Below are 21,501 nucleotides of genomic sequence, written 5' to 3'. Positions count from 1 at the left end.
GGAGACTCAGAATCACCACGGCCTGTCCCCTGAGCCTGCTGGATCAGACTCAGCACCAAATTAACTCGGAGCTGACCCACGCGTGCCCGAGGCGCTGACCTGTGAGAGCGCGCCGTCTGTGCCACGGGGGAGCATCCACTGCCTCCGCTAGCCAGGGACACGCGCCCCCGACCTCTCCTAGCCCGGCTCTGTCGCAGGCACGAGCTTAGAAGAGTGGACCCACCGTCACGCCCCAAACCAGAGGCTCGGGACCTGGGCAGGAGGAGACGGAATCCAGAGAGAAGGCCCAACAAGCCCCGGAAGGAGCACAGCGGCAACAGAGAAAACAGGCTGCGGCAGCTCTAGGGGAGACCGAAACCCAGAAGCACCTGCGGGAGGATGACGAGCAAACTTGACAGACCCACACAGGGGGCAAAAAAGGAGCCGAGTGCTCCACCAGAGGAATCGCCACAGGCTGCGCCGAGGGAACAAAGTCAGGCAAAACAAATCGATCCCCTTGACACCCCACCCGAGGAAACGCAAACCAATCTGTGGCAACAGGAGGCAGATCAGGAAGGGGCGAGGAAATGTTGAATGGTGACGGTTATCTTCATTACTTGCCTTATGGTGGCGGTTTCACAAGTATACAAATGTCAGCCCTCATTAAATTGCGTTGTAAATATGTGCAGTTAATCATGCTTTCTACACCTAAATTAAACGGTTAAAATAAAACAGCTTGGGGACGGCGTGGAGGATATGAAGGGATCTGGTGTGATCAAGAACAAATATTTACTTTCTTTGTGCCTTGGTTTCCTCACCTTTAAACCGGGGAGAGTGGGATCTACTTACTAGGAGTGTTGTGAAGATCAAATGGATTAATTCACAGACTCACCTGGAACTCACGGGAGTACGCTACGTAACAGGTATTGCTGTGACTGTACTCGCGTGTTGGCTGCTGCCTGTGCTCTGTCCCCAGGCAGCCGCACCTCCTCTTTCCTCGAGGCACGCGCTCTCTGAATCACTGTCTACGGCCCTACAGAGCCCTCCCAGCCTCCGAGAGCACCCGGGGCGGGGGCAGGTGGGGAGTGAGGCCCACCATCCACATTCCGTGAGCTCAGGGGCCTTGAGGAGAGGCTGGGCCTGAGCTGACACCTCTGGGTTGGGGTCTCCCGACCCATCTTAAACACCATACAAACTACTTTTTGCCTTCAAGTGGACTTTGTCGAAATTTAACTTTGACATCGTCACTGCTAAAAAAAACACTAAGCTTTAAGAAATAATGCCTGCTATCCCCCAAAATACTCCAATACCCAAAGCTGTCAGAAACTTATCAATACTTATTAATATTTTGATATGATCTCAGTTCTCGAGAAACCTGTGTGTGACGGGTATAACGGCAGTCACGAAGATCAAGGCACCAAGGTTTCCTGAGCAGCCCGAGGCCAGAAATCAGACCTTCTCCCAATTCTAATGTACAGAAATATGGGCAGGTAATAGCCACGTCTGGTTTTGAATCTCCAGAATAATTTCAAAAAGAGATGGACTTGGGAAGTGGAGGTGGCTCAACTGATAGAGCGTCCACCTACCATATGGAGGGTCCAGGATTCAAACCCAGGGCCTCCCGACCCGTGTGCTGAGCTGGCCCACATGCGGTGATGCTGTGCACAGTGTCGTGCCATGCAGGGGCATCCCTGCATAGGGGTGCCCCACATGCCAGGATTGTGCTCTGCAAGGAGAGCGGCCCTGTGTGAAAAAAGCACAGCCTGCCCAGGAGCGGCCCCGCACACACAGAGAGCTGCTGCTATGATGTGGACCACTGACCATGAGGTGCAGCGGTGCTCAGAGATGTATTCACCAAATGCAATGAATGTCTCATGATGATGGAGGAGGCTGTTGCTATGGGGGGAGGAGTGGGGTGAGGGGAGCGGGGGGTATATGGGGCCCTCATATTTTTTGAATGTAACATCAAAAAAAATAAAGACAAAAAAAATTAAAAAAAAAAAAAAAAAGAATGACACAAACAAAAAAGAGACGCAGTTTCCTGGTGCCACCCGGTAATGCAAGCAGATGCAGAAGAGCACACAGTGAATGGACAAGAGAGCAGACAATAGGGGGAAAGGGGAGAGAAAGACATAAAAAAATAAATAAAAGAGATGGACTTGAGCAGGAGCAACTGAGCTGTCAGCCATTAAAAGATTACTGAATTATAATTGTTCCTATTTAGTTGAGTACTGAAAGTTTAAAAACGGCCTACTTATACACAGCAGACTTGTAACACTATTTTCATCTTTTGACTGAAGAAGCAAACAACTATACGCCCAGCCCTCCTGCTAAAACTCGGCTCCTGCACGGGTACCAGCGTTGAACAGCTGGGTTGGAGAATCCCCTTCTGGCCGAGAAGGGGCAGCCCCATGCCTCCCAGGCCCTCCCTTCTGCAATGGAAACGCCTAAACAGCAAGCAAAGGCAGGCAATGAGCTGAGGGGAAGGCTGCGCCCCCTCCTAGGGAGCTGGGCCCTGGAATGACCAGCCCTGCGGCCCCTGCATTCCCACATCGCCTCCCGTTCACCCCAGAACGGGCGTCACAGCCCTGGAACCACCAGCGGGCCCAGAGGGAAAAGCTCCAGAAGCAGCCGGTTTCCTCTGCTAAGGGAGCAGGGAAAGGGTGGACGGAAGGACAGGCATCCCTGCTGCGGGTACCTGCAGGGAGCCGAGGTTGCACCCTCCCCTGCAGGGGCGAGGCTGGGCAAGGGGCCCTCTGCCTCACCCCCCTGCTGCCACGGGCCCAGTGGGAAGCACAGGTTCCACCGCGTGGCCGAAGAGGGGTCCTCCAGGGGGGTGCTGCGGGCCGAGGAGGAACCAGACCTCCACCCAGACTGAGGGCAGCAAGGCAAGGCGTCAAGAGCCTGCTCTCCTGTGGGGGGTCTCAGTGGGGCCCAGCAGGGAAGTGATCTTCCAGTCCCCCTGGGGTCTGCGTCTCCACCTCCCCTGGGAGGCTGCCTGCTAAAAGGAGGATTAAATCTAGGTTCTCACACTACAGTTCCCAAAACGTCCAGGATACAACAGAAAAGCACCTGCCATTTGTCATCTAGGCATCTTTAAAATATATATATATATCACCTGCCAATAAGGTGGCTATGAAGTGGAAATGAGGATAATTACAACTTAAATGAGAAAAGACAGTCAACCCACACCAACACTGAACGGACTGAGATGTCAGAATTACCCAACAAGGGCTTTCAAGCAGACATCATAAAACACCTCCATCAGCAACTACGAACACTCTGGAAACAAACGGGAGCTGAAGGTGATGAACTGGAAGTCACTTACAAGCAGGGCGCTAACAGCTTATTTTCCTTCCTTCCAACTTAGTTTATTTTTAGGAGCCTCAAACGTCTTTAGATCAGAGATTAATGTGTTAAGACCCCAAGTTTATGAACCAAACACCTAAAACTTCAATTCAGGTATTTACTGAGATCCTTCTGTGCGAATGGTATGCACAGTTGCTCAGAGATGTTGCTAAATGACATGTGGTTCTCACTTTCCAGTAAAAACCGATGAGGGATGGGAAGCGGATGTGGCTCGAGGGACTGGGCTCCCACCTACCATATGGGACGTCCAGCGTTCAATTCTCAGGGCCTCTGGTGAAGGCAAGCTGGCCTGCGCGGTGAGCTGGCCCACGCAGAGTGCTGCTGCAGCAAGATGACACAACAAAGAGAGACACAGAGGAGATGACAAGCAGCAGATCAGGGCGCTGAGGGAGTGCAAGAGACTGGGCACCTCTCTCCCAGTCTGGGAGCTCCCAGGATCAGTTCCCAGTGCCACGTAAAGAGAAGACAAGCAGACACAGAAGAACACACAGCGAAGGGACACAGAAAGCCGACAGGAGCGCGAAACAATGGGGGGTGTCAGAAAATACTTAATAAAAACCAATGAGGAAGAGGGGCAGTTACAAAGCCACCATATCAGGACATGCTGGGGTAAGTGTCCAAAATGAGGCAGAAATAAAATGCTCTGGGAACACCCCAGGAGAATACAAAAGCCTGCCAAGAGAACGGGAGAATGCTTACATTACGGGCAGCGGAGAGTTAGTAGGGGAAAAACAAAGAGAGGTAACAAAATTCAAGAAGGATGACTAGGAGAATCAAGGGAGTGCATTTTATAGGAAAACGTAAGGCTGTCAAGGCAGGAAGACATAATGTCAGAGAGCACATTAAAAAACAGTTCAGTCTGCACCTTTCTGGCCCTAAGGATCAAAATGGTCATGTGGTGAACTGTTGTGACTTTTCTGCCCTTGGAAAGAGAAAAGCAGAAGTCATTATCATTTTCAGATGCTGAAGATGTTCTACTTAGAAATACAGTGTAAAAGAGAAAGAAGTACTCATTTATGCACCTGACCAAAGAGATTATTTCCACCCTTAGCCAAGCTCTGTCTCACCAAATAAGGTGAAGTAGTGGCAAAAATAGTAACTAGCCCTGCTCTAACTACATCTGAAATGCGATGGGCCAGTAAGAGAGAAACCCGGCAGATGGGAGGGCTATGCCATGCCGTGGACAGGCCAGCGCCCGCCGCCCGTGACCAGGACAGCTCTGTCTCAGAGCAGAGCCCCAAAAGGGAGTGGGGGCTACACTGCCAACTGTGTGCTTGTGGACCTGAGGCTCAGAAACCCAAGGCAACCCCGAAACATTCTCCAAAGAAAACCAGAAAAGCAGCCCAAGAAAATGAGATCAGAGGACAGCTACGCTGCGGTGGTCCCAGAGGGGGCACTGGCTTGCTGAGGACAATCAGACACCTCTTTGGAACCAGGAGTGGAAGAACGGAAAACGGAACAAACATCGTCATTTCTATCCTTCCTCTCTCTCTTGACCTCCTAACAAATGGAGCTACGACACCGGGAACGGTGAAGGAGATGGACCTCAACAGTTCAATCAAGCAGAAGGTGCATTATTAATGAGACTCTCGAACTCAAAAACAGGCTTGGTGCAGGCAGAAGCGGTGGCCGTCTTCTAGAATCTAGAGAACACACAAAATGGGTGTAGACTAAGAATTTATGGAATGAATAGAAAAAACAATCAGGCAACTGAAAATGTATCCACTGTGACTTTCGATTGAACACGTTACATGTGGGGAGTTATTGCTTAAAGGGCACAGAGTTTCTGTACACACCGACAATGGAAAAGTTTTGGTAACGGCTGGTGGAGACGTGGCCCCACGCAGTGAACGTAATGCGCACCGCTGAACTGTACGTGGAAAAATGGTTAAAATAGCAAATGCTAGGTTTTATATACACACATACCACACTACTTTTTTTTAATGCTATATAATGCACTCCAGTTAGCAGTGTTTACCTGTGGCTCTAATTTGTTCTCTTTAGGGCAGGAGCTCATCGGGGATCCTGAGTGACCCTGCCAGTCCCAAGGACGGGGTCCACTTTGCAGACTGCCCCTTTGGGGCGGCACGAGCCTGGAGTTCACAGCCCTCGGCACCCCCCTAGCCATCTCCATGTATGAGATGTGTTCTAGAGCTGCCCAGAAAGGACTGGGGGAGCAGAGTGCAGCCGCTGGATAACTCAAAGCAAGCTGGCTTCCGAGCAATCTCGCACTCCCAGGGTAGACCTGGCCTTGGAGAACTGCACCACAAGAGCCATCTCGGCAGCCTGAACTCAAGTGCACTCACGCCCGGAAGCAAAGAAACACCCCCTCGCCCCCCCTGCCCTGCAGCTCCCGAGGCCCAGGGAGCTCCAGGCCCCCAGCTGGAGCTAGGGGCACCCAGGGGCACCCGAAGGATGAGAGAACGTCGGGGCACGTGTGCAATGAAAGGGCTGTGTGGCTAGAGAAATGTGAGATCTGCTTTCCAGGGCAATCTCGGGTGGGCCGCCCCTTACCTTCTCAGTACACCCCCTCATCCTTGGGTGGACTGAGACCCAGGGGGCAGGGCAGTGAGCTGCCACAGACCAGCCCCTCGCTCTCGGGGCAGACGAGACGCCGTCACCCCCACGCCCGACCCACGCCGCACATGATACGCCTTGAGCCAAACCAGGAGGGTCGGCCGTGAAACCAGACGCCAAGCCACGGGTTCCTGATCGCTTTGGTCGGGATTCAAAGGCTCCCAGGAAAGAGAAGCCCCGTCACGTGAAGCCACCGCAGAGGAGGAGAAGAAGGGGAAGGCGGGTTACACGTGCCAGGAAGCGGGGCCAGCTGGGGGACTTAGGGACTTTTCGTTTTGGGGACCTTTTTCAGAAGTGTCTCTCCAACACTAAAATGCCTGCCAAAAATAAAATATCCCCCAAGCCCAAGGCATCTCGGCACCACTCACAAGCAGTTGCCCGCTGCAGACGAAGGCTACCTGGCAGCACCGAGGGTCTAAGGAGCACAGGAGCCTTGGCACGAGCCCGTCACAGCCGACCCCAAACACCAAGCCACGGAGCTGCAACACGCGCCCACCTCCCAGGGCGGGCAGGAGGGTCCTGAAACGCGGCTCGGGGCAGAGGCGAGGCCAAGAGCTCACAGCCTCGGCACCAGGCCAGAGCTTTCGCAGCCTCCCAGAACTCACTCTCCCTTCCAGCTTTCATTTCTACAGCTTGCGTGAAAAGCCAGGGCGTCTCTGCTACCTTCACTTGTCTGTGCTGTGAACAAGAGGGGAAAGGGCCACAAAAGACCCGGTCTGTCCCCACGGGAGAACCCGTGCCTGCTGGAGGCCGCTGGAGGCCGGGGCAGCGCTCGGCTTGTCCCCGTGACTCGAGGGGACGCCTCATTCCGCCTCCACGCGGGGCAAGGGTTCTCTATTAAGGGTCACTGACTCACAGGCAGGAAAAAAAATCAAGCCCCAGGAAAAAATTTCATTTTACGTTAGATCGCCAGAAACACAGAGACTTCTATCAACTTTCTCAGCCTCGACCACAAGGCTGACGCTCAGTAACTGCTCACTGAATGCATCCAGTCAGGACCAAAGAGAAAAACCCGTCCATTCTGGATTCTGGCCCGTTTAGGAAAAATCCAAAGGGACTAAAAGGTGAAGGAAGCCCCTGCGTAGGGGAGCCCCACGCGCAAGGATTGCGCCCCGGAAGGAGAGCCGCCCAGTGCGAAAGAAAGTGCAGCCTGCCCAGGAATGGTGCCGCACACATGGAGAGCTGATGCAGCAAGATGATGCAACAAAAAGAAACACAGATTCCCAGTGCCACTGATAAGGATAGAAGCAGACAAAGAAGAATACACAGCGAATGGACACAGAGAGCAGACAACTGGGGGGAAAGGAAGGGGAGAGAAATTTAAAAAATAATAAAATAAAATGTAAAATAAAATATAAAATTAAAAAAAAAAAAAAAAGGTGAAGGAAGGGGTCAAAACAAAGCCGAGGAAGAGCAATGAACAAGAGAAAGGACAAGAGGGAGAGGAAAAGCAGCTGCAGCTAGAACCCTCGGGCATGGCAGGAGGCCAGGTGGACGGGAGGGCGGCCCCTCGGCCCCCTCAGCCCTTCTCCTGGGCTTGCTTTCAAGACTCCCACCCAGGCGAGGTCCAGCGCACACACCGGACGGCCGTGCTGGCCCCCGCCCCGCCCGCAGCCCGGCCCGCGCCGTCCACCAGGCCCGCGGCCGCCAGCCGGGGGCCCACGCCGGGCCTCCCGGAGGACGGAGGCACTTCTGGTCGGAGGAAAAGCCCCTGCAGGGAGGCGTCCACAGCCGCCCCCACAAGGCCCTCGTTCAAGAGCAGACCCCCGCCTCGGCGTCACCGGGAGGGGGACGAGCACACGGTCTTCCTGGACGAGGCTGGGCCCTGCCCCCGCCCCTCCCGGCCTGGCGGCCCGCAGTACCACGGCTCCCAGCTCCTGGGCACCAGCCGGGTCCTCGAGGCTCGGGGCGAGGCTCGAGGCGGGCGCCATCGCCCCCACCCTACAGAGAGCAAGGGGAGAGGCGGGCGTCCCCAGGCTGCCCCGCCCAGGGTGGTCTGCAGAGCCCGCCCCCACTTCTGGTGTGAAGCAGCTCAGGGCTCCGGGGAGGCAGAGAGGACGGAGGGTGGGCGGTGGAGCGTCTCCTTTGGGAACAGTGGAGCGAGGGTCCAGCACCCGGCCAGGGAAGGCGACGCAGGGTAAGACACCCAAAACTCACCCGCCGGCAGTCTGCGCGAGGCTCCGTCCAAGGGCAGTCACTTGGCCTCTCCTGCCAGCCGCTGCCACCTCGCTCGCGGCATTCTGGTCAACTCCAAAGCTGAAAGAGCAAGGAGGCAACCACTCAGGTCAAATGTGCACCCTCCGCTACGCACCCAAGACTAAAATTAGGAAAGCAGACATAGGAGGGTATCTTTTCCGAGCAGCGCATCCAGAAGACTCAAGAACCAACAAGGAAGAAGGGAGAGTCAACAAGAAACGGGGTTCTGGCGGCCACATCGATGGCCTGTGGGCAAAAGGTGACCGTGGAGCAAAGTTCCCCGCTGCAGGTCCTGGGCTCCGAGGCCACGGGTACCGGGCAGGCAGCTCCCTGGCCCTCCCTTACCACACACCCCCCTGCCCACTGGCAAGTCACGGTTTCCCTGTCGTTCCTGCCAGGAGCCCCAGTCGAAGCCTGCACCCCACAGCAGTCTTCCCAGGGAACGACCCTCCACCCGCCCTGCAGGGCTTCCTCTCCCAAACCCTGTGCTCCTTCTGACCCTCCCTCGGCCAGGACCACTCACAGAGTGCCCGGCTGTCCACAACAAAGGCTCTGCTGGCCGAGGACATCTCGTCCTCACACAGTACCGCTATCCCAAGGGAGGCGTGCGGAAGCAGGTCGACCAGGCAACCCACTCCTGGCCCTCTGGTTTTCTTTCCCTCATTTATTTGCACATATTTCCTGAGTGCCCAAGGTGTCATTTCAGGTGCAGAGAGGGGAAGGGTGAGACAGACCTTGGCCCTGGTGGAGCCTACCTCCTAGTTATCTGGCACGTCACTGGTCCACCCTGGCCCTGAGGCCACCGCGGGGATGTGCCCACCTCTCTGAGGGTTTTAATAGAGACTGCTGGAATGCCGCTCAATTTTGACATGTTTAAATGAAACAAACATACGCAAAACGTCTTAGTAGGCGAGGTGCATCCAGCAAGAGCTCGATAAATGCCGTCCATTAGAACTGCTGCTTCTGTCGTAAGTGGTCAACTACCACAAAGAGGGTCTACGGTCTCCAGCTCGCCCACAGCCTGTGTCGTGGCCTGCGATCAGGTATAGAACAAGTGCTCGTGAACTCCACGTTCCTCAGACAAAACCTGCGCCACCTCTCAGCTGGCAGGGAAGACGACCCAGGACAGTAACTCAGCGGACAGATGCGCGCTGACCCGCTGACCAGAAACACGGCCGTTGCAGAACGTCCACCTGGGCCTGCCGGCTAGGAACTCAGGCTTAGGGATCAGATCCCCTTAGTGCACACCAGCCCCCACCCCGACTTTTCTGGGTGGTGCCTGGAAAATTACGGAGCTCCTTGGTCCTCAGTTTCCCCAGCTATAACATTACAATGAACACAGTATCTCCCCCAGAGGGCTGTTGTCAGGATCAAGTGAGAGGAAGCCTGGGAGGACTTAGGTCAGGACCCAACACACAGCGACCACTAAACAAAGACTGTGACCACGCATGCCAAACTACTCGCCCAGAGCCAGGCGCAAAACACAACACTGCAGGCAATGAGGTTTGCTGACACTCGAAGGGAAGCCTGGTATTTTTTTTTTCAGGATCGATAGGGTAGAAACATGAGACGTAATTATTTCACTGTTCAAAAATCAACCCCATGCAAATGCATTTTACCCAGAGTACCTGCTTTGGCCCTCCCGAAGAACTGGAAAGCTTGGTAAGTACCATGATGATTATGTTACATAGAATACGTCTAAATTCAAGCAGCTAAACTAGATATGTATTTTTTTACATCACTGTACATGGTTAAACAAGTATCTCAGTTGAGATGACAATTTAAGAATGTTGGAGAATGAACTAGTCACCGTACCTACAAGAGAAACCCTCCTACCTTGAGGAGTTTCCCAGAAGAAGCAAGTGTTTTCCCAGACCCCACTCTAAAGGCCCCAGAACCACTTCAGAACAAGCCTTCCTGGATGCCTTTCACATTTAAAAGAATACACGTGGGAGGTTTGCTTTTTGTAATGTGCACCATAAGGTAATCGATAATTAAAGCAAAATGAAAGGGAGCTAGTGACTATGTCAATGATTTTTGTCTATTTTTAAGAAAACTTACATTGAACTTTGGAGTTGACAAAACAAAGACAATACAATTTTTAAAAAACTGAAGAGTTAACTAAAATACAAGACCTCCTCTATCATCTCAGGACGGATTAGCAGACTGGGGAGACCCTGAGGCAACTGCAAACATTCTTAGCACTAGTACGTGGGCAGCCCTGCCCACTCCGCCCCCTCGCCAGGGTCAAATGCTAGACCCCGCCCACACTGGCAGAGTCCAGTGGACCTCACCCAACACTGCAGCTACTATCAGTCCAGACAGCCTTTCCTGCGGAATTTTATAGGCTGACGCGGCACAAATTTGATATCTTAAAGGATAGACTAGTATAGGCAGAAAGAAATAATGTCTTAACTTACTTCCAAAACATTCCAGAAACAGAGGACCCTTGATTCCTATTCAGTATCTCTGATACCTCTCAAAAATTCCTGAGCTAAGGTAAGGATTTCCTCCTGTCTAGCTTTCTCACACCAAATATTTACAGTAATAACAGTGAATATTTAGACACTCAACAAATCCCAACTTTCACGAGGAGGATATCCAGCCTGTTCAGCCAGACGGTTCTGGAATCGTGTCTAGCCCGTCCCAAAAAGTGACAGAATACCTTTCATTAAAAAGCTTATATTCACTATTGTGCCAGTATCAGAGCCTCCTGTGTTTTCACAAACCGAGAAGGCACTTAGGAAGACAAAGTGAGAAACACGTGACTAAGATGGGATGGGATGGAAAAAAAGGTAAACTCCTAAAACGCAATAATAAAAATTTTAGAAAGCTATTTCCAGAGCCTGTGGCCAGCTGACAACAGAATCCAGTAAATACGAAACCCCACACCTGACATCGCTTTCATCAGACGCACCCTGAAGACAAGCTACGCCGGGATACGCAGCTCCAATAACGCCGTAACTACTCTCCTGGTGGAGGTTAATATGAAATGAGGACGAACGATAACGCAGGACAAGGGAGCAATCGGGACGCGTTTCCACCGCAAGGCCAACACTCCAGGGTCGAATCGCCAGGAGCCGCCGGCAGCGGCTGGGTTCGCTCGTGACAGCACCGCTCGCCTGGCCCAAGCCAGGAGGGCCTCGTGCTCGGTGGCCCATGGGGAAGTGCAGTCATGGGCTGCCCACTGCCACGGGCACCGGCGCAGCCAGGGGGACACAGGGCTCACGCTAGGGAGACAGCGTCCAAGCCAGTCGCCATCACCGGAACCGACGACACCTCCCCAAACTCGGACCCAGCCCCGCCCGGTGCCCAATTCCAGGTCAAGCAGGACCCACCAGCTTAACCATCTCCACCCTGGAGCTTCCCGGAGCCACCGACCGAGGGAGGGAAATCCAAAGACAGCTGAGGCCAGCGCCAGCCAGGAAGCCGCACGCTGAAGGGGACGCCTGTTTGAAAGGGACCAACTGCTTCTCTCCAAAGCCGGTCAGAAGTCGGGGACGCAGCCTGGAGGGCGCCTCAGACATCCCCAGGAAGTTTCCCCGTAGAGACAGCTAGAGAAGGCGTGTTCCTCTCTTGAAACCCTGGACGACAAGGGTTGCAGCGACGGGAGAAGCACCCACAAACACTCAAACAGGCGGGCTGGGGCCTGTCAGCGCAGCCCGGCCCCCCTCAGGCCTGTGGTCCAAGAGGCACACGCGCTCGGCCCCAGCACCGCCTGCCTTGGCCGCCGGCCGCAGAGCCACCCCCCGCAGCGGCTGGAGTCCCACACGCATTCTGCCACGGGGTCCCAGGGCCACGCAAAGCGGACCCCAGAAACCAGAGGCACTAAAACCAGGTGTTTGTGAACACTGGCCCGCCTGGCTCTGCGGGTCGGGATCTCCTAATGCAGGTGCCACGGAAGGTAGAAAAGCCACAAGGGAAGTGGAAACTCTGCCACTACAAGGAGGGGGGACCCAGAGCTGAAAGCTGGGGTGAAAGGGCAGCCCAGATGCGGGGGAGGGAGGGGAGCTGAGCAAACCACAGCCCTGCGCTGGGAAGTTTGCATAAAAGCAAAGAGAACAGCCCAGGACTCCTGAGGAGGAGAGAGAGCAGGAAACCCTCCCCAGAGGAGCTGATGCCTAGCTCTAGCATGCATATATATCTACAGGATGACGCTGTCATCTTCAAGGACACTGCACAGGCCCAGGGCAAAAGGTGGGTGCAGCAAGACCTGAGAACATCAAAGCTGTTAAACACAGGCTGCTCCAGAGGTTCAGGATAAACCGAGCCACGCATTGAAGAAGAGCCGTAACAAGCAGCCATCTACACAGACACCCTGGGCTACCGGGAGAAACTGCTTCCAGAGCCAGGGCATCCAAACAGTCAAGGGCCTAGCCATCAACAAGAGACCCAAGCCACACAAATAAACAGCAAGCGGTGGGAACGAACTGAAACTGCAGGGGAGTACTGTTCAAGACGTCAGGCAAATCTAAATCAATTCGAGGAGCTAAAGGAAAATATGGACACAAGGAACTAAATATGGATGCAGATCTAAAAGATAAAAAGACAACCATGTGTGAACAAGAGGAACAATGAGAAAGTTAAAAAAAGAACATAACTTAATGGGACTAAAAAATGCAATAAAGGAAATTAAAACTATGCAAAAGTTAACAGGGCAGTAGGTGACAGGTGGACACACAAGCAGAGGCACACACACAAACACAATCACTGCCCAGAAGAGAGTCTGAAAACTATCAGGCTCACAACAGCAAAGACTTAGACGTGCAGTCCTAGTCCTAAGAGGACTAAGAGGAGTCCTAAGAGGAGTCCTATAAAAATTATAAAGTATCACAACACTTACTTGAGAGACACGGTAATAGAAGACCAGGGTAAGTGGAAACCTGCTATTTTACTAAACTGGAGATTTGAACATCACCAAGATTTAGATCCTCTTAGAATTAATAATTTAAAACAAAAATTAATTTTACAAATGTAATGCAGGAACATGCAAGAGCAATGAAAATCCAAAGGGAATTTTTCTGAGATCCCAGGAGAACGATGCTAAAATTGACAAAATTAAAAAGTGGCAAGATTGTTGATTGTAAAACATGAAGGGAGACTGATCATCACATAGGGAAATACAAAGCAAGAGTAATTAAAATATAGTGGTACTCGCACAAAAATAGGTACTGCTGTTCCTCAGGAAGAGCTGAGTTCACAGGTATGGACTTGACTATTTTCCCGGGAGGACCATGCAGGAGGCTACCCGAGGCTCACGCAGAAGTGGGGATCATCATCTGCCCCGCCTCTGCAGGTGCGAGGCATGCGGGGGCAATCTCGAGCTCCCTGCCTCCTTGACTCTTCAAAACATGATGACAAGCATCACAATGGCTAGTGAGGACAACAGCCATCGATTACCAACCTACTACACCTCAGACACCTCACCAAATGCTTTACAGTCTCTCATTTCAGGATTTTTTTTGAAGATTAGTGAAAACAAATGCATGCAAGGCACATAAATACCCAAGATCAGCTAATGCCTAATTGTATTGGTCAGCCAAAGGGGTGCTGATGCAAAATACCAGAAATCTATTGGCTTTTATAAAGGGTATTTATTTGGGGTAGGAGCTTACAGTTACCAGGCCATAAAGCATAAGTCACTTCCCTCACCAAAGTCTGTTTCCACGTGTTGGAGCAAGACGGCTGCTGACGTCTGTGAGGGTTCAGGCTTCCTGGGCTCCTCCCTTCCAGGGCTTGCTTCTCTCCAGGCTCAGCTGCTGTGTTACCTCGACAAGGCCAGCTCCAGACTCTCAGGCTTGTTTCTCTTCCCAGGGCCTTCTCTCTTTCCTCACAACCAGCTCCTCTGTGTGCTCACTTCCTGGGGCTCCAGCTCAAAGCTCCAACCTCCCTTCTCTGCACTGCAGTTTCTCTGTGATCCCTGCCCAAGGGGAGGGGACTCGACTTCCTACTGACGTGGCCCAATCAAAGCCTTAACCATTACTTAATCAAGTAAAAGTGAAATCTCTCAATCCAATATGGCCTAACACACCCAGAGGAAAAGACCAGTTTACAAACATCCAATATATCCTTTTGGAATTCATCAACAATATCAAACCGCCACACTAAGAGCAACGAATTATCATCTTTTCAGCCAGAACTTACTAGCCCCATTTCTCAGACGAAGAAACCAAGGCCAAGAGACAATAAGTAACTGCCAGGGTCACACAGTTGATAAGGGTAAGCCAAGGTTCATCTCAACAGTATATCTGAATCTCTGCTAAGTACTTTTTGACTCTGAAGGTAAACTATCATTCACACAATGAGAAAAGAAAAAATAATAGGCAATTTTTGCAGTTGTTTGTAAGGTTTCTCATTTTTATTTTTTTGATCATATTGTTTGGAGTGTATTTTATCCTTTTCTTTTAGAGAAAAATGTGAAGAGTAAGAGTATAAAATTCTAAGCATGGAGGATTAAAAAAATCTCCTGCTTGCCAGTAATTAAATATTTGAGTGATGGAGTATAAGAAAAGTTAAAGAAACCTTCTGGAACCCCCTTAACCTGGCAAAGGTATCTACCACAAATTTACAGCAAGCGGCACACAAAATGAAGAAAAATGAGTATCATCCCCATTAAAATCTGAGCCAGGATGTGCATAAATCCAGTATTATCCATAATTCTTCTGGCGATCCTAGCCAGAAGTCAGCTAAAACGAGGAGTACATGTGGAGAGAAGTATTTTTTAAGTTATTTATAGATGCTATAAAGTCCCAACCAGAAATGGAGAACAATTAACTGAAAAATTATTAAAATCAATAAAATAATTCATAAGGTGGCGAGACCACATACTCCACAGCTTTTCTGTATACCAGCACAAAAAGCAATTAGAAAGTCCAAGGGTAAAACAGTTCTATTCATGGAAGATACAAAAACAATAAACTTAAGAACTACTTACAAGATCCTCTGAACAAAACTAAAAAATGTCAGTGAAGAACCAGAAAGAAGACCCAAACGTAGGAAACGGCATTTTCTGGGAACAGCAGCCTCCCGCTCTGAACCTGTCACTACTCCCTTCAATTAATCTGTAAATGGAACACAATCCCAGGCTCCGAAGAACTGGCTTGCTGATTTAGGGCACAAGGAAAAGACACAGAGGTTTTCAGAATAAGTCTCTCATTCCAATGACAGGATCAGGAAAGAGGTGAGTGATCACATAAGAATGTAAAATATGATCCGAGACAACTGGCTATTGATATTCGATAAGATACAGTCAGATCCTTCCTTCCCACCATTCCTGATAGATTAACGATGGATTTTTTTTTTTAATCCAAGAGAAACCATGGAAAAGTCATGTCACAAACTCTGAGTTAAGATCTTCTTAAACAAGATTTTTAACCAAGATGTCCCCGAGGAAAAACCAGATCCTTTAAAGCACAAGACTCTATGCGAAATCAAAAGGCAAGCAGAAGCTTGGGAGACTGCAACATATTTGGAAGGAAATAGTTGGAGCGCTGCGTGGCGAACAAAACCCAAAAGCCCTAAGAGATGAGAGCTGGATGAGGAGCCTGGGGTGGGCTGGGGAGTCCTTCCAGATTCCCTTCCCTCACACTCTCCCAGCGCGCCATCCACAAGGCCGCTGAATTTGGGCTGCAGAAGGATCTCCAATCCCTCCAGCCCCTCCCACGTCCACTGCCAAATCCAAGCTGCCCCCACGTCCCGGGGCTGACCTGGCCACCAACGTGGTCCCCTCACCCGGCCCCGGGGCAGTGGAGTGCAGGCGCCGGCAGCAAGGTCTACAAGCCCCTGCGCGACGCCCACCACGCCCGACCCGGCCGAATGCCCAGAGACAAGCCTGCTTTTAGGGTCCTCAACACCCTCCTCCCTCGTGCCTTCGCACATCCTTCTGCTCTTCTTCCCCAACCCCCTGACCCTCCAACCTCTCCCGCCTCCGCCCGCAAGCCACTTCTTCGTGTGATGGCCTTGGAGAAGCTTCCCTGTCCATCCCTGTAAGAGGTGGCTGCCCCAGCCCATGGCCTCACGGGCGATCCTGTAACTTGCTCTTTCCCTTTGGGACACAGCCCAGGTCTGCCCTCCTGCTTCCGCGTCTGGCATCTGTTTCCCCCCTCACCTAAGGATCAGCCAACACCATTCCCATAGTGTTTCGCGCAGAACCGGTGGCGAGCGGGCACCTGACAAACACAGGATACCATGAGAGCAGGGGAAAGCACTCTCACCGACCTGGGTGAAGCGGGTGACAGCACGCCTACCAGGACGGAAAGAGGCAGGAGGGACAAAGGGGCACGTGGGTGCCTCTGGGCGGTCCACACCGAGGTGCTCGGGAAGGCCTGGGCAATAGTCACGCCGAGAAGGGCTCCTGGGATTGAGCAGAGAGACGAGAAGCGGGATGTCACATCTACGCGACAAGACTGCTTACCTGTGGTCCTTCTATTCTCTCAAGTGACCGTGAACACGCACCCCAAGGGGACCCCGGGGGCAGGTGCCCGAGAGCCTCTCGCCATCAGTTTCATCAACGGGTCCGTGCGTAACCTCAGTTAAAGAGTGTCTCTGTCCCAAAACACCTTCTTTAATACACATCGATTCACAAACTCCGAACTCGGGGCCAGCAGCACTAGTGCCTGCGCCTTAACCACGCTTACCTAGCACCTCCTGTGCCTCTAAGGCACGTCGCAACCTTCTTGTGCTTAGAAACACTGGGGAGTGCTCCAGCACGACACCTGGGGGGCACTTTAAACGGCAAAACCACCAAGAGAAGGCACAAAAACGCAAAACACCACGGCACTCGCCAGACCGCACAAAGGACACCTGCTTACTGTCGGAGCGCTGAAGCAGGGGTCACCTTGTTTGACCTCGGCTGGGAATGCGCACGCCCGGCAAGTCTGCTGCCGCTCCGTGTGTCTGCAGGTGACTGTGACATCACGGCAAGTACTGATTTGGGAGTGACAAATACATTGTAGGGAGCAAGAAAATTTGGAGATACTGAATTTGCAAATAATGAGGAGCCGTTGTCCTTCAATGTCGTCTGAATTTTTAAAATAAGGAACATGCATTACTTAGGCGATTTTAAAAAGTATCTAAGAAGTGCTTTGGTCCAATCTCGGACTGTGGTCTTTGTTTTCCTTCTGCTCCCTCAGCTGAAACTTTCCTTGTGTTGGAGTCGTTTGCAGATTCTCAAGCTCTCTTTCCCTCCCTTGGCCTTTGTGTACAGCTCTCCCTCCCTTTCTAGGAATTTCCAGAAAAATTACTGCTCTATACCTGCTAACAATGAGGCTATTAAGTGCTTCCAGGCCCGTCACATGCTGGGACTCTGGGCTCCAGATCCCCTTCTGTACAGGCGCTTCTGTGATGCTGAACGACTCATTCCCCCGTTTCTTTCCTTTCCTTTCCCTTTTATTCTTTTTTTTTCATTCTCTTCAAGGGGATTTTAAAAAGATAAACACACCTTGGGAAACTAAAGAGGAGAGTAAGCAAACACGCTGTTGCGTGTGGGAAAGAAACTTGCACTGGCAGGAGTAGCTGGCGAGTGGAGGGCTCGCCCACGCTGGTGAGGCTCTCCCGACTGCCCCGACTCGCTCCTGGGTGAACTGGCGTCAGTGCTGTTTAAGCCCTTGACCTTCACTCAGGAGCCAGACACCAGCTCAAGGTCAGCTGAGTCACCACCTGCTCCAAGCTCCGGGCCAAACCCTGAGGATTGAACTTGACCCTTGAAAGATGACTGTGTATTCATTACAGACAGACTACTGTGAACTCTCGGTTTTCAGAATAAAGTATCTATAAGGAAAACTGTCCTCTTGGCTCACGAAATCAAGAATATTTTTGCAAGTAAGGACCATGGAAACAGACGGCTGACCCCAAGCAGCTAAGGGTGGGACCGCGATCGGCCGCAGCTCTGACCCGCGCACGTTCCTGCAGCAAGGAGGTCAGATCAGACCGAACACTAACTCAGGGTCCAGGCCCATTAAAGGTTACTTAATTTAACAATTTAGTCTGCTTTGTGACTCCTCTCACATTTAGCAGTACTAATTGCTTTTTTTCTGAGGGACCAGGGATTGAACCGAGGACCGGGCATATGGGGAGCCAGCACCCAACCACTGAGCCACATCGGCTTCCCTGAGTGGGTTCTTTCGCTTGCCTGCTGCTGGTTTTTGTTTTTTTCTAGGAGGCACGGGGGACCAAACCCAGGACCTCCCGTGTGTGAGGCAGGCACTCAACTGCTTAAGCGGCCTCCGCTCCCAGCAGTACTGATTTTCAATAATTTGTAAAATCATCTCCTCGTATTTGGTCCTCTTCATCGCTCGTGGGGTCCTCGCCCCAGGGACTCAGCTCTCCAGCCCCCACCTCCACGGCTGAAGGAAAGCTGCTTCCCCACAGCAGAGTGCTCCACGACCCTTCAGCTCCAAGCGTGCACCGGACTCCACACTGACCACACGCATCCCAAGCCCAGGAAGGGAAAAGGGGCCCACGTGCTGGTTTCCACCTCAACACTCCAACAGCTTCCGCGCTGGCACTGAGCCCCACCAGCACAAGGTCCCTCGCCAGGACGCGCTGGGCACTGGTGACTCTCCTCCAAAGGCGGAATGCTGCAGGGCAGCCAGCAGAGCCAGCCACGGCGCTCCGCTCCCGCTCCCGAGCCCCACGGGGCGGCCGCGCGGTCCACAGCCGACCTCGTGGGTGGCCCCGCCGCGTGAAGCCGCTGCCCACGCCTGCCTCCGGGGCCAGGAGGGGCTCCCACTTCATCCTCGCGCACGGCCTCTTTTAGCACCTTAGCTTGTCACGGGCTGTTGGTTTGCATCTTCTGTGGACCCCTGAAAGCCCCGACCTTCAGGCAAACCCAGCCCTGTGCCTGGAGAGCCGCGGCAGGTCGATTCTGATGAGGTCGCTTCAGGAGGGGCCCGGATTAGACTGCGGGACCCAGGGCGGGTCTCATCCTCTTCGTGGAGTGCTTTAAAAACGGAGACTAAAAAAAGGCCACGGGCAGAGAAGGGCTGCGGACAGAGAAGCCCCGAGAGGTGGACAGAGGCCCCTGAGGCTGGAGGAGCAGAGCACAGGGGCACGGAGAGAGGCCCCCCCCCCGAGAGGCGCAGCGGGACGTGGCCAGGGGAGGGGGAGAGCGAGCCCGTGCCTGCCCTCGGCCGCTGTGCGGTGAGGTGGGTCTCTGACGGCACCTCGGTGAGGACACTGCCACAGCTGGAAGCTTCTAACCCAATACGCTCCACCGTCACAGCCCACCCCTTCCCGGTATACTGTACCGGCAGCCGTAAGCAAATGAGGAGGCCACGGCTGCGATGACAACTACCACCCAGTGGTGGCCTGCACAACAGGGGGCTGGAATCTCGTTTTGGAGGCTAGACGTCCAACGGCACAGCAGGGCCAGACCCAGCTTTCTCCGGGTCCCAGCACCCCTCCAGCAGCTGGTGACCTCCACACGGGTCTGCACCTCTGATTTCTGTGGATTTCTGGCTTCTACTTCCGCATCCTATTTCCCTTGCTCAGAAGGACTTCAGACAAGATGGACTAAAGCCCACCCTGAGTCCATTCGGTGCACCCAGATATGGTCTTTGAAGACTCCATGCACAAACAAACCCATACCATAACTAGGAACCCCCCAAAGGTCCGTCCCTCTTTCAAATAAGTTTGCACCTTAGGACCACATGCGAAGAGTCGAGCACATCTTTTATGGTGACATGATTCAGTTCCCAGCAGACTCTAAACACCAGCTGGTCCACCCCAATGCACCATATTGGGCCATCTCGCTGGTCCATCCCAGTGCGCCATACTGGGCCATCTCGCTGGTCCATCCCAGTGCGCCATACTGGGCCATCTCACTGGGCCATCTCGCTGGTCCATCCCAGTGCGCCATGCTGGGCCATCTCAGCTGGTCCATCCCAGTGCGCCATGCTGGGCCATCTCGCTGGTCCATCCCAGTGCGCCATACTGGGCCATCTCAGCTGGTCCATCCCAGTGCGCCATGCTGGGCCATCTCGCTGTCCTCCCACCTGAGCCATGGCAGGGTGGGAGACCAAGCAGACAGTGGGCCCAGAGCAGACCTCACTGGACGCATCCCCCCTCCGCCACACACCGACCTTGTGCAAGCCTCCCCATTCTATGCATCGCTCCATGTCAGGTACCAGGAAGCCTGCTACACCAAGCCATGAGTCCATCCTACACGTTGGGAAGTCAGGAGACCAGCTCAGCTACCACAAGCAGAATAAGCATAAAGAAACCCCTGTGGTACTCTCTGAACCTCAGTTTCCTTATCTAGCTCAGGCATCCATCTGCTTTTCCTATTACGGTTCTGAATCAGAGTTTATTTGCAGGGAGGTAAGGGGGAGTCTTCTGCTTCCCAAAAACACGTACACGCAGCCCCATGGTGCTGCCCCAGCCCTAATTTTCACCACATTCCCTCATCAAACCCATTACAAATGCCCTCAGGCCTCTCAATTCCCAGCAGCTCCCTAAGGACTCTTAGGTTAATTTTGCAGCTGCAGTGAAAAACAAGTAGGGATGCTTTGGCTATTTTCTTTCAAGCTAAATGAGGTCAACAACCTGCAATATTACAGAAACCATTTGGAAGAGCCAATGTGGGAAACTTGAAATGTTAGATTATGTAATTACTTCAGTTTTACCTCTCTCAGGTAATTTGTGCAGAAAAGGTAAAGATCCGTGCTGCTAATTTCTTCAATTCCCAAACAGCTCTCAATTTAGAATTAATTTCCCTGAAGGACGAGAGGAGACTTTCTATGCTATGAAAGACAGGGCATCACTTCCCCAGCTCACACCACCCAGGAGCAGTCAGCTCTGCGTTAAGGGGTTGGTTTTAACTGCCTTCACAATCGCCTCTTTAAATGTTTACTCTCATTCCTGAAAATCGTTTTTCTTTCATTAAGTCACTCCACAAACATTTACTAAGTGCCACTATGTTCCCAATCTGAGCACTCTCAGAGCTTTCTAACCTCGCGTGCATAGACGTCAGGACTGAGGCCAAATCCCACCCACCGGTGAAGACCCAGTAACCAGGCTATGGAGAGAAATGGCTTGCGGCATTCATGATCACTCGTCACCTTTATCGGTCCTTTATCAGTCAAAGAAGCATGCAAAACTTTTGGACAAGTTCTAAATGAACTTATTTTCAGATAAGTGGGAGGGATCCGCAAAGGTCAGCAATCCCACTGGGGACAACTCTAAGCAACCCACCATTACTTTAGGAGTTCTAGCTAGTCACACATCCTTGACCAAAAATAGTTCTTCCTCCTCTACCTGGGAGAGTCTGCCCTTGGGGCCAAACGGAAAGCCAAGGGGTTAAAAAAAAAAAAGAGAGCCCCACCGGTCAAAGGAGTCCACAGTGACCCTGGTGCTCAATGAGGGCTCTCAGGGAAATCACTC

The 21,501-nt window shown here is 52.4% G+C and overlaps 1 protein-coding gene across 4 annotated transcripts in view; it reads right to left on the bottom strand.

Annotated features, from left to right (window-relative positions):
- Nucleotides 1-21,501, bottom strand: part of GRB10 (growth factor receptor bound protein 10) — a 209,717-nt gene that overhangs the window by 163,311 nt on the left and 24,905 nt on the right. For all 4 annotated transcript variants that reach the window (XM_058296624.2, XM_012526047.4, XM_071215044.1 and 1 more), the window contains exon 2: nucleotides 8,083-8,181. The gene's annotated coding sequence lies outside the window, so the exon portion shown is untranslated. The remainder of the gene's footprint in view (nucleotides 1-8,082; nucleotides 8,182-21,501) is intronic.

The sequence above is a fragment of the Dasypus novemcinctus genome, chromosome 5 (assembly GCF_030445035.2).
Source record: "Dasypus novemcinctus isolate mDasNov1 chromosome 5, mDasNov1.1.hap2, whole genome shotgun sequence".
Lineage (NCBI taxonomy): Eukaryota > Metazoa > Chordata > Mammalia > Cingulata > Dasypodidae > Dasypus > Dasypus novemcinctus.
This window is presented reverse-complemented; position numbering and strand designations above follow the sequence as displayed.